The following is a 14,784-nucleotide window of genomic DNA, read 5'->3' on the forward strand; positions in this document are numbered from 1 at the left end:
AAATTGAGGTAAGTATTTATAGTGTAGAATATAGGGAAAATTCGGCAGAAACCTAGAGGTATCCTTTCTGTTGTTGGCTTTTTCCTTATTTAAAATAAAAAATAAAATAAAAAAGAAATTACTGTAACTTGACTCAACCTGACGTGGAATCTTAAAAAATTGGAAACTCGTATTCCTATCCTTAGAATAATTTGCTTGAGATTAGATTTGTTAGGCAAATTGGTAGGTTGTAAAACAGCTCATAGTAAAGGGGGTGAGGTTGACTTGCAAATTGATGAAAAATTGAATGGTAAAGCCGGAAAAAGTATATAAAATAAATACGTGGATACAACTAGATCAAGACAACGATTGTTGGTTTCCTTCCGTATCCTACGTGGACTCGTGTGGAGGATCCAATCATATTACCCACCCACTCCGTCCTACTACCATGCAACTTGCTTCCTAGTAGTAGTGTACTACCTTTTCCGATTCAAATTCTTGATTTCCTATCGCCTCCTCTCATATTATACAATTTGATATTTACTTATCTGTGGAGTAGATGATTAATAGTTGGGTTGAATAAGTATCTGTATATAACAACTTTAACAATTTGTAGTACATTATTCCTCTCTATCTTATTTTACAATGTGATTTATCGTACATAAGCTAAAAATCTATCCTTATATTTACATAAGTTAATCGTATTATCAATAAAAGTTACCTAGTAAATTAAAAAGTTGACATAATAAAACTGTATAGTTACCCTAATAAAACTATATCGTTAATCTTTATAATTCAGTGGGATTCCAACGAAGTTTAAGATAGAGTTCCCTCACTTTGTCACAGTCACAAGACTCACAACTAGTTTAGAAGTTCTCGGTTCATATATTAAGGTGGGTTTGAGGAGGTGAAAGGTGGAACTAAAACAGAGAACGACAATTAATTAATTTTAGTGCTTAAATAATTAATTTCATTGCTTAATTAATCGGTTCAATTGCTTAACTAATCAGTTTAATTGCTTAACTAATTTTTTCATTACTTAACTTGTATGATATTGCTCGTAAGAAATAATCTCTTTGTCCCTCTTTAATTTATGGAATGCATGTTCTTTTGAGATTTTTTCATGTCTTATTGAAAATGAAATACTTTACCACTTAATCTCTCTGTACGCAAAAGGTCTTGTGCGCATAAGGTGTACAATAAATTTATTGTACACCAAGATAACTTTTATGCAGTTTTTTGTAACTTTAACCTATTATTATGTAACTTTTATATTATAAAATTAAAAAGTTGGTAGATAAACATTTTAAAGGGTTAAATGATTAATTTATACATTATTAGTGATTTTGAAAAAATAATTTTTATTCAAATAAAAAAATTTATCATTAAATAATAGATAACTTTAACCTATATAAATGTAACTTTTAAGCATTTTGAGTCAACTTTTACTCCGATGTACAATATTTATTATACACCCATTATAAATAAGAATTTGTGCTCTGCACGAGCCCACTTGATGAACTAATGAAAATGGAACGGAGGAAGTAGAGAGATCCTAGTATGAGTACAACCGCCTGTACTATTCAAGGGTATTTGTTTTTTCTCAAAGTGTTTATAATAGTTGTAACTTGTGAACACGTAGACAAATAAAGAGTATATTTTTTATTAAAGTTGGGAAATATACGGAAGCTGATACATATCATATACTGGGCTCCCATTGATCTATTTTACATAAGCAATCCCACATGGAATTTAAATTAAAATCCATAATAGCAACCCCACATGAAAATTTTAAAACTAAATCAATCACAGTTTAGGGTATGACACTATTTCATATCCAATGGTATATTTCATACTCCGTAAAATAATATTAAAAGGACAGAATGTACGACAAGGGCGTATTATTGAAATAGTTGTTTTTATGTGATCTGATACTGATCCGCCCACCGCCAGAGGCCATAGGTAGTTGTTGGTGATTCGGCAACGTAATAATGAGTCATCACTAATCAGCTACCTCTTGTTTTAGGTAGAGTGTTTAGACCATCACAATTCACAAAGGTGAATTAAAAAAAACGTGGTAATCATCAACTGGCAAGTGTTGTGTGGCAACTGCCCTTCCTTTCTTAATACCATTTCCAAATTCCAATGGCAGTATCAGTACGTACACGGTTTATATCGTTATCTTGTAGTTATGGATTTGTATGCCAACAAGATTCAAGAGCCATCTAACCCACCGTTATGGACACCATACTTCCAACCCACAATTCCAAATACCCGATTCAATTTTATATCGTGCTCTAACCCCATATTCATATCGGTTTTTTCATGAAATGCATCTGCGATTTAAAAAATGGATCCAATATACTCGCGTATTTCAAATTACATAATATACGCCTATTTTTGCGTATTATTTATTAAATACACATGGACTCAACGGACGTTATAAGAGCAATTTTTTTTCCGCATGAGTCCATTGTGCGAGAATCCAGAAGAGGTTTATTCAAGTACGTTTAAAAATACGCATTGCACATGGAGTTTTCAAGTTCGATTTTGAGAGTTATTAATCTGAACTTAGCGGGTGCTCTCTCACATCTGTTGAGTTTGTTCTTGATTTTGATTCTATTAAGGATTAAATAGAAGAAATGCAAGGCCCTGATGGTGGTGCAGCATTTGAGTGTCAAGCAGACAAGTGATAGAATTTAGAGTTCAGAAGCTGAAATCTAATTGTTGTATTGATGATTAAAGCAGAAATACAAGTCACAATACATATATATAAGAAGTAATAATCTAGAACCTTCCAAAGGTTGTTACTACTACTAACAAACAATATGAGAGTTTGTTATAACAGCTGCCATGTAGACAAGCTGACTCAGCATGAAGGTAATCATAGAATACTCCTTAGAACACTAAGCTTAACAGCCCCCCTCAAGATGGAAGGGGATGAGAATCATGCACACCCATCTTGGACAAAAGAAACTGAAATTGACCAGATGCCAAAGGCTTAGTAAACACATCTGCTAGATGTTCCTGTGTAGGCAAGTAGGAGAGTTGTAGAAGCCCTTCAAGCACCTTGTCACGAGTAAAGTGACAATCAATCTCAATGTGATTCGTCCTTTCATGAAACACTGGATTCTTAGCTATGTGTAATGCTGATTGATTATCACAGTTAAGAGTAATTGGCTTAAGATCATAAACTCCCATGTCAGTGAGTAAATTAACTATCCAAGTTACTTCTGAGGCAGCAGCAGCCATGGCTCTGTACTCAGCTTCTACTGAACTTTTAGACACTGTGTTTTGCTTCTTTGACTTCCGAGAAATAGGTGATCGTCCTAGCAGCAGTATATATCCTGTTACAGATCTTCTAGAATCAGGCCAAGCTGCCCAATCAGAATCTGAAAATGCTTGCAAAGAAATATTGTCTGTAGCCTTCAGTAGAATACCTTGACCCTCAGTGTGAGCCAGATACCTCAAAGTGTGATGTAATGCTGTAACATGAGGTTGCCTTGGATCTTGTAAAAACTGACTAAGGTACTGGACTGCATAAGACAGATCAGGTATGGTATGTGTTAGGAAGTTGAGTTTTCCAACAACAGACCTGTATTGTTCTGTATCTGTATATGGGTCACCATCTGTCTTAGATAATTTAAGATTCAGAGGTAGGGGAGTGATGGTTCTTTTGGAGACATCAAAACCACATCCAGTAAGAAGTTCCTTAGTGAACTTCCTTTGAGTGAGAATAACCCCATCTGCAGTATATCCTACCTCAATCCCAAGAAAATAATTTAGATATCCCAAATCCTTTATGCTAAACTCTTTGTGAAGATATGCTTTGAGCTCATCAAGTTTAGCAATATTGGTGCTAGTAAGGATGATGTCATCCACATATACAGCAGCTATGTTGATATTTGTGTCTGTCTTGTGAATGAACAATCTGTAATCATACTTAGATTGAACAAAACCTTGAGATTCCAGTGCAGTTAGAAGTTTCTCATGCCACTGTCTAGATGCTTGTTTCAAGCCATAGATAGACTTGATCAATCTGCACACCTTATTGCTAGGATTAAGTACTCCCTCTGGAACTTGCATGTACACTTCTTCCTTGAGATCACCATGCCAAAAAGCATTGTTCACATCCAGCTGGAATAGAGGCCAATGTTTACTTGCTGCCACTGCAATCAAACACCCGATTGTGCTCATCTTAACCACAGGACTGAAAGTTTCTTCATAATCAATCCCATATTTTTGGTTGAAACCTTTGGCTACTAATCTTGCTTTGCACCTTTCTAAAGCCCCACTGGATTTTAGCTTTACTTTAAAGACCCATTTGCAACCAATTGCTCTTTTCCCTTTAGGTAATTCTACTAGTTCCCAGGTTAGATTCTGGTCTAAAGCTTCCAACTCTTTCTGCATTGCTTCAAGCCATATCTAATTCTTTGCAGCTTCCTGATAGGTTAGTGTTCTGATATATCACATGACTGAGATAAAAAGGCTTAATAATCTTCAAGAAAGGCAACATAAGAAACCAGATTGCACCAGTGAGTTGGAACAGAATTGGAAGAAGATGTTTGAAGGTTAGCAGAATGGCATACATAGTCATTTAGGTAAGTAGGTGGTTTGTGAGTTCTAGAAGACTGTCTTGTGGGATTAGGTCTGATGATGGGATAGGGAAGACTGTCAGTATCAGATGAGCTAGGTGATGTTGAAAAGCTATGGTCAATGGTATTTTCAGAAGAACTTGATGGATTTATATGATCAGAAAGGGTGGTATTATCAGAAGTATTTGGTGAGTTTGTGTGGTCAGAAAATGTTTGTTGAGTTGGTGTGGATGGTGTTGGTGATGTGTGTGAGGGAAAGATTGTTTCTGGTGATGAAAAATCTGGCTCATCTAATGAGCTAGGTGAAGCAAAAGCTAGTAAGTATATAGCATTAGTGTAGTTGGAAATTGGTGTATGGTTTTTTGTGATAAAGGTAAAATGGAAAGTGCCTTTCATGAAATGTTATGTCTCTTGAAACAAAGAATCTATTTGTGTCAATTTCTAATACCTTATAGCCTTTCTGAGATGTAGAATATCCCATAAGAACACAAGGAGTAGCCCTGCTATTCATTTTATTTCTTCCCACCTTTGAAGTAGAAACATAGCAAAGGCATCCAAATGTTCTGAGGTGTGAAAGATCAGGTTGTTTTGCATACAGTCTGAAAAAGGGTGAATCTAAACCAATAGATTTCAGTGGCATTCTGTTGATTAAGTATGATGCACACATAACACATTCTCCCTAGAATCTAGCAGGAACCTTTGATTGAAAATATAGTTCTCTTGCTGTCTCTAAGAGGTGTTTATGTTTCCTCTCCACCACCCCATTTTGCTGGGGGGGGGGGGGGGGTGTGACTAGTACTACAGCTAGTTTGACTCAAGATGCCAAGTGTCACACACAGCTTTCTGAATTCTCCTTCACACAATTCCTTTGCATTGTCTGATCTTATACATTTTACAATCACACCAAACTGAGTTTTCACCATATTCAAGAAATCAGTCAGTACAGAAACACAATCTTTCTTATTTCTCAACATGTGGATCCAAGTGAATCTACTGTAATCATCAACTATCACTAGAGGAAAAAACATCATAAGTTGCCCTTAAAATAGGCTTATAAGTTGCCGATTATAAGGGCAACATATGGGGGGGTCACTTTTGGAAATTATCAAAAGTTGCCCTTAACAAGGGCAACTTATGTGAAACTTATAAGTTGCCCTTGTTGCGTACATGCGTACAAGGGCAACTTATAAGCTTCACATAAGTTGCCCTTGTTTGAAACAAGGGCAACTTATAAGCTTCACATAAGTTGCTCTTGTTGCAAACAAGGGCAACTTTTGAGGGTTTTTTTTTTTTTTTTTTTTTTTTTTTTTTTTTTTTTTTTTTTTTTAAAAAAAAAATCTGCAATATAATTCCTGATATTTTGCAATATAAAATTCTGCATTATAATTTATAGAATATTGTTTCACCAAGCATCAGCTTGACATTCCTCAAAAATGATATAAATTTCAAATTTCCAATAATATTACCGAATTAATTCAAATGTAATTAATTAAATCGATAAATAACAAAATAATGTAAGAGTCACGGATAACTACAAGCCTGCTCTATTTATTACACTGAGGGTAGTTCACAATCGTTGAAATAAGTAGCCCAATTGTCTCGAACTTCATCCAACTCCTCTTTGGTAAAGTGCCCCTCCCTTGGAGTTGTGAAAACCTTTAAAAGAACAACCTACATGCAAATCAATAAATTAAATTAAGTTTCATATGCGAAAACAGAAATTATATTGATCGCAAAAACAACTTTCAATTCTGAGTGTACTAAGATTCATTTCAAGTTCTTTATGCACATCTAAGGCTCACTTAGCTCGATATAGATCATATTTGGCCAAAAATGGCATTTTCGATCTCAAATATCAACAAATGATCCTAAGTACACTTTCTAAATCTTTTTCACGATTCATATGATTAGTTATATGTTTATAAGACCCATTTCAAGTTAGTTATGCATGCTTATGGGTCATTTGGGTCGATATAGGTCATTTATGGCCAAAAATGGCATTTTCGATCCCAACTACCAACAAACGAACCTATTTCCACATTCTAACCCTTTTTCATGATTCATATGATTAGTTATATGTTTATAAAACTCATTTCAAGTTTGTTATGCAAGCCTAAGGGTCATTTGGGTCGATATAGGCCATTTATGGCCAAAAATGTCATTTTCGATACCAACTACCAACAAACAAACCTATTTCCACATTCTAACCCTTTTCAATGATTCATATGATTAGTTATATGTTTATGAAACTCATTTCAAGTTCGTTATGCAAGCCTAAGGGTCATTTGGGTCGATATAGGTCATATATGGCCAAAAATGGCATTTTCGATCCCAATTACTAACAAACGAACCTATATCCACATTCTAAACCTTTTTCATGATTCATATGATTAGTTATATGTTTATAAGACTCATTTTAAGTTCGTTATGCACGCCTATGGGTCATTTGGGTCGTTATAGGTCATTTATGGCCAAAAATGAAATTTTCGATCCCAACTACCAACAAACGAACCTCTTTCCACATTCTAACCGTTTTTCATGATTCATATGATTAGTTATATGTTTATAAGACTCATTTCAAGTTCGTTATGCACGCCTAAGGGTCATTTGGGTCGATATAGGTCATTTATTGCCAAAAATGGCATTTTCGATCCCAATTATCAACAAACGAACCTATTTCCATATTCTAAATGTTTTTCATGATACATATGATTAGTTATATGATTATAAGACTTATTTCAAGTTCATTATGCATGCCTATGGGTCATTTGGGTCGATGTAGGTCATTTATGGCCAAAAATGGCATTTTCGATCCCAACTACCAACAAACGAACCTATTCCATATTCTAAACGTTTTTCATGATTTATATGATTAGTTATATGTTTATGAAACTCATTTCAAGTTCTTTATGCACATCTAAGGCTCATTTGGCTCGATATAGGTCATATTTGGCCAAAAATGGCATGTTCGATTCCAAATATCAACAAATGAACCTAAGGAAACTTTCTAAATCTTTTTTATGTTTTATATGATAAGTTAGAGGTTACTAAGATTCATTACAAGTTCTTTATGCACATCTAAGGCTCATTTGGCCCGATATAGGTCATATTTAGCCAAAAATGGCATTTTCGATCCCAAATATCAACAAATGAACCTAAGGACACTTTCTAAACCTTTTTTATGTTTCATATGCTTAGTTAGAGGTTAATAAGATTCATTTCAAGTTCTTTTTGCACATCTAAGGCTCATTTTGCTCGATATAGGTACATATGTCCTATAACGCCCAAAACGAGCCTTAGATGTGCATAAATTGACCAAAGTAGATGAGAATGAGGATTGGCAACCTAATACTAAGTGTATTAAACATTAAAAGGGTTTAGAATTCCTATTTTGGTTCATTAGTTGAGAGATGAGAGCAAAAACGGCTATTTTAGTCAAAATATGACATATACGATCCAACTAGCCTTAAATGTGAATAAATTAACCAACGTGGATGAGAATAAGGATTGACAACCTAATACTAAGTGTATTAAACATGGAAAGGGTTTAGAATTCCTATTTTGGTTCATTATTTGAGAGTTGGGAGCGAAAAAATGGCTATTTAGTCAGAATACTAAGTTTTTTACTGATAACTAAAGCATTAAAGTAAAATTCCCATTAATTTCATACAAATAAACTAACCAGACCACTCTCCACCAAAAACAACCTTAATAATACTTTGCATTAGTTTGAAGTCATAAGTTTTCATGGAAAAACACAGTTTTTATACCACATGCCAAAGCTCTACATGACTCCAACCCCCAGTGGTGAGGATATGTCATAACAACATTGGATAAATTCAAATTACAACCAAAAAAAAAATGGAGGACAGAGTGTTTATGCTTTCAAGTTTCAAGAAAGGACTTCAATACCCAATTTTCTCAAACGGAAATATCAGACATTTTAGCCCCTAATTTAATGATACTAAAAATAGATTAGCATTTCTTCAAGCATCATGAGTCCTTGACCCTTTCAGTTGCAAATAAATTAATTCTTTTAGAGTGTAAAACAAAGAAAACTATTTGTAGGAAATCAGTAAATCATCCATTATGCAATAGCTTATCTATCTCACATATATGCATATAAACTAATTATGAGATTTTGATTCAAGATATGTTGATGACTAATCAATTTTCTTAAGTGTTCAAATAATGAAACGAAACCACTGGGATAGTTCTTACTTGTCAACACTTTGACCAGATATTGCAGCTGCATAAACAATGGGTGCCCAATGAAGAACCAAACCTGAGTGTCCTTAATGATTCCATGCTGAGAAGGATATACATCACTTGCACCATAACTAGAATAGAAGATACAAACATCAGTTCTTTGGTTGGTAGTCTAGTACGAACGTATATGTAGCAGACACTACATATAACAAGGATAAGAGAATCCCTTAGCAGCAAAAGAAACATACCCTCTGTAAGAACACATAAAAAACATTGCATTGCAACTTCTCTATTATAACTCAGACCATTTCAAGGCGATGAGAAATATCTTAGCAAAAGAAAGTTAAGGTCTTCAAACAATAATAACAGAATCAAAGAGATACAAGCCGCAAAGCCAAGTTTCATCCGTCACATGAAAGTGGTTGAATGAGATAAAAGTAGAAGGATGTTTCCAGCATTTTCTTGAAAAAACAGAATAGTCGGACTTGAAAATCAATAGCAAAGGTCAACTGGCTATTTACAATTCTTATTAAAAACACAACGTTCCTTCTTTCAAAGTCACAGTTAAACACCTAGCAGATGAGAAAAAAGTATGAGAATAGCAACAACGAGAAAAATGTGACTTTATACTCAAGAACTTAACGATAGAGGAGGCATTTATATCAGAAAACGGTAGGGGGGGTGTGTAAGGTTATGATTCATATGACAAAACATAAATCATGCGGAAAAACCATAAACCCAAGAAAACATATTATTTACACATAATCATTTAGCATAGTTTAGATGCATACACTTTGTTGCGTGCCCTCCCTAGCTGCGCCCGAACCGAACAAGAACAAGTCTTTAGGACTCCAAGTGTCGTCCCTCCGTAGATAGTGTTAGGTTATGATACATATGACAATACATAAATCATGCGGAAAAACCATAAAGCCAGGAAAGCATATTATTTACACATAATCATTTAGCATAGTATAGATGCATACACTTTGTAGCGTGCCTTCCCTAGCTGCGCCCGAACCGAACAAGTCTTTAGGACTCCAAGTGTCGTCCCTCCGTAGATAGTCCACAGTACGTCCGGATCCGCCTCAAGATTGACCAACTAGAATCGCCCTTAAGGTGCTAGGAATTTTCGGCTATTATTGTGCAAGAGTGTGGCTGAATTTTCTTTCAAAAACTTACCCTTTGAATACTTTAATCGTGCGTATAAATTATGACCCTAGACCCTTATTTATAGAGGTTTGGAAAGGGAATTGGAATCCTAGTAGGATACGATTTAATTAAACTTAGAATCCTACAAGGACTCTAATTAATTAAATAAACCTAATAGGAATAGGAATTTAATCATACACCAAAACCTAATAGATTTAGGAATTGTGCATGGACACAAACACACACACGCACGGAGCCATGAGGGCGCCCGCACGCGTGCGCTCAGCCCACGCAGCCCACGCTGGGCAGTCTTGCCTTGGCGCGCTGGGCCTGCCTTGCGGTGGGCCTGGCGCTGCCTTGGGCTGGGCGTTGGCGCGCGTCTTGCTTGCTGGGCGATGGCCTGGCTTCGTGCTGGGCCTTCGTCCGGCAGGCCTCGTCCGATGCTTATTCGTACGATACGCTTCCGATTAAATTCCCGGTTCCGGAATTCATTTCCGATACGAACAATATTTAATATTTCCGATTCCGGAATTAATTTCCGTTTCGAACAAATATTTAATATTTCCGTTTCCGGAACTATTTTCCGATTCCGATAATATTTCCGATTCTGACAATATTTCCGTTTCCGGCAATATTTCCGATTCCGGCAATATTTCCATTTCCTATAATATTTTCCGATACGTACCATGTTTCCGTTTCCGGCAACATCTACGACTAGGATAATATTTATATTTCCGATACGATCCATATTTCCGTTTCCGACAATATCATCGTTTCCGGAGTATTCATTTCTTGCTTGTGACGATCTTAGCTCCCACTGAAACCAAGATCCGTCGATTCCGAATATCCATAGATAGAGTATTTAATGCCATTAAATACTTGATCCGTTTACGTACTATTTGTGTGACCCTACGGGTTCAGTCAAGAGTAAGTTGTGGATTAATATCATTAATTCCACTTGAACTGAAGCGGCCTCTAGCTAGGCATTCAGCGCACTTGATCTCACTGAATTATTAACTTGTTAATTAATACTGAACCGCATTTATTAGACTTATCATTGAATGCATACTTGGACCAAGGGCATTATTTCCTTCAGATAGTCAACAACACGTCCGGATCCGCCTTAAGCTTGACCAACTAGAGTCGCCCTTAAGGTAGCTTAGGAATTTCGGCTATTAGGTGCAAGTGTATGGCTGAATTTTTTTCAAAATCTTACCTTTATAATACTTCAATTTTCTCTATAAATTATGACCCTAGGCACCTATTTATAGAGGTATGGAAAAGGAACTGGAATCCTACTAGGATACGAATTAATTAAACTAGAATCCTAGTAGAACTCTTATTTAATTAATTTATCCTTTTAGGATTAGGAATTTAATCATATATCGAATCCTGATAGCTTTAGGATTCGTATATGAACACATTCACACACACGCACGCACAACAGCCCACGAGGGGCGCCATGAGCGCGCGAGCAGCCCGCGAGCACTCGCAGCCCATTGCCACGAGGCCCACACGCTGCCGCAGCCTTGGCGCGCGCTGGGCCTGCCTTGCGGTGGGCTTGGCGCAGCCTTGGCTGGTGCGTTGTGGTGCGCTGGCTTGCTGGGCGATGGCCCGGCTTCGTGCTGGGCCTTCGTCTGGCAGGCCTCGTCCGATGCTAATTCGTACGATACGCTTCCGATTAATTTCCCCATTCCGGAATTCATTTCCGATACGAACAATATTTAATATTTCCGATTCCGGAATTAATTTCCGTTTCGAACAAATATTTAATATTTCCGTTTCCGGAATTATTTTCCGATTCCGATAATATTTCCGATTCAGACAATATTTCCGTTTCCGGCAATATTTTCGATTCCGGGAATATTTCCATTTCCATTAATATTTTCCGATACGTACCATGTTTCCGTTTCCGGCAACATCTACGACTTGGATAATATTTATATTTCCGATACGATCCATATTTCCGTTTCCGGTAATATCATCGTTTCCGGAGTATTCATTTCTTGCTTGTGACGATCTTAGCTCCCACTGAAACCAAGATCCGTCGATTCCGAATATCCATAGATGGAGTATTTAATGCCATTAAATACTTGATCCGTTTACGTACTATTTGTGTGACCCTACGGGTTCAGTCAAGAGTAAGCTGTGGATTAATATCATTAATTCCACTTGAACTGAAGCGGCCTCTAGCTAGGCATTCAGCTCACTTGATCTCACTGAATTATTAACTTGTTAATTAATACTGAACCGCATTTATTAGAATTAATATTATATGCATACTTGGACCAAGGGAATTATTTCCTTCAGTCTCCCACTTGTCCTTAGGGACAAGTGTGCATTTCCTAATTCCTTTGTCGCTTGATGCTTGCTCTTGAACATAAGGTAAGAGTTGTCATCCTTATTATGTCCAGAGGTGTTTCTCGGTTTCAGAGTTCAACTGATCAAATAAACAGATAATCATAGCCTATGATTCATCCGAGCACGGCCATGCATTTTACAGTTTCTAGCTCTCCGAGTGGCCTTGTACAACTTTTAAGCATCTCATCCCGATTTATGGGAGGACAATCCCAATCCTGTGATCTTGAGATTAGACTTCGTATGATAGGTGATTACCTGAGCGTTGCCTTTATAGCCTCCTTTTACGGTGCGACGGTTGGTCAACGTCAAAGCAACCAGTTCTCAAACAAGTAATCTCTAATCACTCAGGTATTGAGGATTTAGTGTCTAATAATTTTAATGAAATTTACTTATGACAGATTTTCATCTCTTACAGTAAAGTTTCATAGGTCTGTCCGATACTAGTCTTCCCAAAGTAAGTATCTATGCAAATGATTATGACATTGCCATGTCCACATAGTTCAAGAAACAGAACTACTAGTCATCTTGCATTCCAGTCGTCTAACGTTTTCTATGCGTCCAATTTTATAGAAAACTCCGACCAGGGACCATTTTCAACCTTTGACATTCAAGTTCACTTGATAGACATTTCTTAGTCACAGGACTGGTCCTGACAGTCTATCTTGAATATATCGTCAAATTGAAGGGACTCATCATTTAATACTAAACCAAGATTAAATGGAATATGAAAAATACATTTCATATATGATAAATGTTTCAACCCCAGTGTTTTATAACCATGGGCCTCAAACCCATCTTTAAAACAGTTCCTGGAATTCAAAGCTATGCTTGATTTCCAGTGCTACAATGTGAGTGTTGCTTCTCACTTGTTGCATAGGTTTAGTTATCATGCTTTGCCAATCTTAATATCCTTTTCATCGAATGTTCTTCGAGATAGATGATAAGATCTTTTGAGTATGTTTATTTTGTTGATCTAGTCTTTCTTGCTACATCAGTGGTTCTACACATTTTTCAATGAAGAACCATCAAGTCAACAGGCATCTTTCTTGCTTCAAGAGTGGTTCTACGCATTTTGCAATGAAGAACCATCAAGCCAGAAGACATGTGATCTACTCAAGTTCAGTGAAGAACTCTTTAACATAAAAAACCCTGTTTTATTGCTTCTTAGGCAATAATTACTTTTACTTCAACTGTTTAGGTTCCTAGTGATGATTTGTTTGGATTTACTTATCCAAGCAGTTCATAGATATGTGGAAGACTTTCCAGCTGTATCTTAGAACATAGAAATTATTATTTTAATTTCCCACGCAACAACTCATGGTCTCCAATCCATGTTGCCATTTCAAAACACGATGCTCTTTTAGCTCGTCCTTGTCAATGGTTAACTCCAAAGGGATCTTGCTTGATCTTTTGCAAGTGTTTATGCGTGTAGCATCAACTATTTAGCATATCTTTATTTCCTTGAATCAAGAATTATTCCTATGTACCTTTTCAAGTACCATAAGTTTTTCTTGATCTCAATCTAGTTGATCTTCACTTAGATCAATAGAGATTGGTATATGTTCGTCATGCCTAAAGTCATACGATACGTTTTTGGTGATCCTCATATTATATTATACATGATAAATTCTTTTGCAGAATAACTCCCAATTGAATTCTATTCATGTAACTTTAGCTCATATAGTTTCAGCAGATACTAAATCCAGCTAAATTCATTGACATATAATATAGGTGAAGAATCTCATTAGATTCTTTGATGTTTAACTCAGTAAATGCTTATACATAGTTCAAACATTCTTTACTTAGATTTATTCACATGGGTCGAATATCTCCAATGGAGTCTTTCGTGTTTGATTTAGTAAATGCCATTACCAATCTAAAACAATATTATAAGATCTTTGAAAATAGATCTTAATACCCATTATGTACTAAGTTTCGCCTTGGTCCGTCATTGATGAATAATTTCAAACCTAAGTCATTAGCATTTTAATGTTATTTCACAATAGAGAGATATGTGTGGGATACACATAGGACCAATTAAGTTTTATGTACTCCCACTAAACTTCTTATATATCTATAAGAATCATGTACATTTTATGAAACTAAAATACTTATTAGCTTCACTAAAATACAATTCCAATTCCCAATTGCTTGCTTAAATCTGTACTTAGATTTCATAAGCTAGCTTTCCTTTCAAGCATTATTTAGATCCACAAATCTTATGACATGCCATGTACATAGTTTCTTCCAACATTTGATTGAGGAATACGTTTTGTCATCCAATTGCCATATGTACCAATATGCAATCATTGCTTGATTTATAGACTTGAGCATTACGATTATGCATGAGGTTTTAACACAATCCATGCCATGAATTTTCTTGTAACCTTTAGCAACTAATCTAGCTTTGTGTGTGAACACAATTCCATGTTTGATGGTTTTTATCCTTAAAACCAATTTTCAACCAACAGGTGTTAACCTATTCTTGCAA

The 14,784-nt window shown here is 35.9% G+C and overlaps 1 long non-coding RNA gene across 1 annotated transcript; it reads right to left on the reverse strand.

Moving 5' to 3' along the window:
- Positions 1–6,044: 6,044 nt before the first annotated feature.
- On the reverse strand, positions 6,045–9,396 carry LOC110778916 (uncharacterized). Its single transcript, XR_008926070.1, has 3 exons — positions 9,032–9,396; positions 8,796–8,914; positions 6,045–6,245 (listed from the first exon to the last, which is right to left on the reverse strand). It is a non-coding gene; the product is annotated as an uncharacterized lncRNA (long non-coding RNA).
- Between the last annotated feature and the right edge of the window lie 5,388 nt (positions 9,397–14,784).

Source organism: Spinacia oleracea, chromosome 1 (assembly GCF_020520425.1).
Source record: "Spinacia oleracea cultivar Varoflay chromosome 1, BTI_SOV_V1, whole genome shotgun sequence".
Classification (NCBI taxonomy): Eukaryota; Viridiplantae; Streptophyta; class Magnoliopsida; order Caryophyllales; family Amaranthaceae; genus Spinacia; species Spinacia oleracea.